This window comes from Cnephaeus nilssonii, assembly GCF_951640355.1.
Source record: "Cnephaeus nilssonii genome assembly, chromosome: 9".
Taxonomy (NCBI): Eukaryota; Metazoa; Chordata; class Mammalia; order Chiroptera; family Vespertilionidae; genus Cnephaeus; species Cnephaeus nilssonii.
The window spans coordinates 85,481,733-85,485,191 of record NC_137080.1 but is presented as its reverse complement, the minus strand read 5'-3'; the positions used below and the strand labels follow the sequence as shown (position 1 = coordinate 85,485,191).

Genomic DNA, 3,459 nt, shown 5'->3' with positions numbered 1-3,459 from the left:
GACACCTTCCCTTTCTCCTCCCAGCTGCAGCAACCCATCACGTGGCCCTGCCCAATAGACTATGAATTGCCTTTTCAAGCCTACATTTTCCTACTTCCCCAGGTGGATTTTAACTTCCTTCGGCAGAAGAGGCCACCAGTATCCCTTCTCTCCCACTTTTTAGTAACAGGGCCCCAATTATTCATAGAAATTACCTTCTCCAGCCTCCCTTGTCAAGTATAGTCATGGGCCTACATGCTGATCAAGGAGATATAAGGAAATATGTTTCCGGAACTTACAGGAAGTCTGTTCGAGGACAAATCAGGTGGAAGGTCGGATCTCTTGTCCTTTCCTCCTCCTACCTTCCTGCTGCCTGAGGTGAAGAGGGGGGGTGACTGGAGCGAAAGAAAGCCACCTTGAATCATGAGGGGACCTTCAAGACGGAAACCACTGGCTAAGGATAATGGAGTAGAAAGATAGAAGGAGCCCAGTGACCAGGGACTTTGTGAAACCTCTATTCCATTCCTGGCTTACCTCCTCTAGACTTCTTTTCTGGAAAAGAATAAGCCCTTTTATGTTTAAGCCATTGTTGGCCATATAGTCAATCCACTTCTTGTCTTGTCCAGCTTCTTAAGGGCAAGGCAGCTTTTAACCATTGTCTCGCCCTCAGTGCCTGACACAGCACATGGTCATTCTGAAGAGCTCTCTGTTAAAGCTGGAAAATATTTCCTTCTGATTCATAACAGTTCTCATCCTCGTTCATATTAGAATTGCTGTCTTTAAAATCATGCCCATTGATCTTTTCCCCTGATTTCAAAAGTTACTATTGTTTCCACTACAGAGTTTTTGTCCTTACAGGTGAAGTCGTTACTTACGCAGTACCTTCCTGAGTCAGTCGTGTGGGTTGCAGGCAGCCTGAGCCTTCGGCCCTGAGCCTAGATGCTTCAAGGCCTTATTTAAATGTTTGGGTCCCCATGAAACCTTACTACACCCAGGTTTACCAGATCTGGGTAGGAATGGGGTTGATGGACTTCATCCTTTATAAAATCTGGAGTGCTGATAAAAGAAGTAGAGGTTTGAAAGCTTCAAGTCCTGCACCTGCTCATGGTCATCACTAGCCAGCTTTACTTGGAGGGCACATCAGAGGCGCGTCGGTCTGGCTGCAAACTTCAGCAAGCATGGAACACTGCTGTATACTGTAGATGTGCCATTGTCTCCGTGGCAGGAATCAATGTTTCTGTAAGATGCAAAGAAAGCGTGGGGGGGGGGGGCAGGGAAAAGAAAGAAAAAGACAAGAGAACAGGGGGAGAAAAAAAGGGAGAAGGCCATTATTAGGTCACAGGTTGAATGAGAAACGCTTTAAAGCTTACCCCATGACCCAGAGGAGCTCACAGGACGAGAGGTGTCTTGGGTGGGGTTATTTTCATCTGTTTAATTTTGCTCCATTTTAGGCAAAGGAGAAACAAGGTATTTGTATGTCTGTACTATTCTCTGTAGCCACGTCTTCTTTCACTTTCTTGACCTTCTAATACTGACCTCCTGAATCGGTATCTGTGACCTACAATATGGAGGCCAGTCACCTAGCATGAAGTCCCACAGTAGATTTTGAACCACATGACCCAATCTACCAGTCAGAGCTTGATGAAGAAATCGGAAGCCATTCCAGATATTTCAAGGAAGAAAGGATATTGTTTTTTGAGAGTGTGGGGTTACAGTGACTTTTTCCATCTTCCTACTTTCTTACATTTCCCAAATTTTCCACAACAATCATGCACTACTTTCAGAATCTGAGAAAGTAAAATAAATTATATTTTGAAAAAAACACTTATCCAAAAACTTAAGATGTTTCCATACTCTGTGAGAGAAACATATTAAGCACCGTCAGTGATGAAAATATAAGAAAATGATCATCAAACTGTTCCTCGGGATCTGTAGGTAAACCTTTAACAAATCACTTAACTTCCCTTGCAGCCTGTCTATGACATTGTCACACACCTGTGGCCGTTATCTCGAACAAATGTGGCTGGGATTGATGAGGTCACCATTTCCGAATGTTCTTCAAGCTCCTTCCATGGAAAAGCACTTTGCAGGCAGAACAAATGATTATTGCCCTATTACTATTTCCTAGATCCTCTATGGCTGCCATCCTTGAATAAAATCTTATTTAGAAAGAACCACTCTTCTCTAGGCCTTCCTCCTGAACATAATTAGGAATAAATGGAGGAAGAATTCTGTTTCAAAGAAGTATAGAAGCTGTGGAAAACCACAAGCTTTGTCATTTTTAGGAAAAGCAAGTTTAAATTCAAATTTGCTTGTTTTCCCCACTCACCATTTTCATGTTCTATGTCAAACTCATGTACCTTGGGGGCAAAACAAAATGGGAAGCTTAAATTCTATTTGTGCTATTACATTTTAAATACATAAATGCAGCACTAGAAAAGGACCTTGAAAGAATATCTAATTTTGCACTCTTCCTTCAGACAGATGAACAGCTCAACTCCCAAGGACACGTTTAAGTCCATCCCATTCATAAAGGCCTCGAGGGATCAGGAAATCCATCCCTTTCTCAGGTATTGTCCAATACTTTTAAATTGTTTTATATTTGACCAGAGTATCTGCATCTCCAGCCACACAACTGTCCTAGAAAGAGTTCTAGAAGAACATCACCAATACCTGGAATCTTTTATAAGAAGCCCAATTACGCAGTGAAATGGCAGGCATTGTGGAAGGCGAATTCTGCAGGTCCAGTCTCTGACTTGGTTATTATTATTTCTTTTAATCTCAAGAAAAACTATTTTAAATATGATGTTACCTGCAATAAACATTAATATTTCAAGAATAAAAGGATTTTAAGTATAATAATATTACCAAAACTGTACTAACATAGTATGATATCACAAAAGTTGTAGGAAATGTTAAAAATCTGTAAATAACAGGATTACTTCCATTATATTCTAGAATATTTTTTCCCGCTGGCTCTATTTTTGTTCATCAGTTTATGTTGTTAATTGTATTCCACAAATGAGTGAGGTCCTATGATATTTATCTTTCTCTGACTGGCTTATTTCGCTTAGCATGATGCTTTTAAAGTCTATTTTGTCAGATATGAGTACTGTTATTCCAGCATTTTTTTCTTTTCCATTTGCATGGAAAATTTTTTTCCATCCCTTCAATTTCATCCTGTGTGTGTCTTTTGTTCTGAGGTGGTCTCTTGTAGACAGCATATAGTTGGGTCATGTTTTTGTATCCATTCAGCTACCCTACACCTTTTGATTGGAGCATTTAATCCATTTACATTTAGGATTATTATTGAGAGATACTTATTTATAACCATTTTAATTCTGTATGGCTAGGTTTCTCTCTGTTTCTTCTTCGCAGCAATTCCTTACAGCAATACCTTTAGCATTTCTTGTAATGCTGGCTTGGTGGTGATGAACTCATTTAGTCTATTTTTGTCTGGGAAGGTCTTTATTTGACAGT

The 3,459-nt window shown here is 40.2% G+C and overlaps 1 pseudogene across 1 annotated transcript; it reads left to right on the top strand.

Annotated features, from left to right (window-relative positions):
- The first annotated feature begins 918 nt into the window (after positions 1-918).
- On the top strand, positions 919-1,097 carry LOC307105125 (ATP synthase subunit ATP5MJ, mitochondrial-like; annotated as a pseudogene). Its single transcript has one exon. The product of its transcript is annotated as an ATP synthase subunit ATP5MJ, mitochondrial-like (transcript).
- Positions 1,098-3,459: the final 2,362 nt, after the last annotated feature.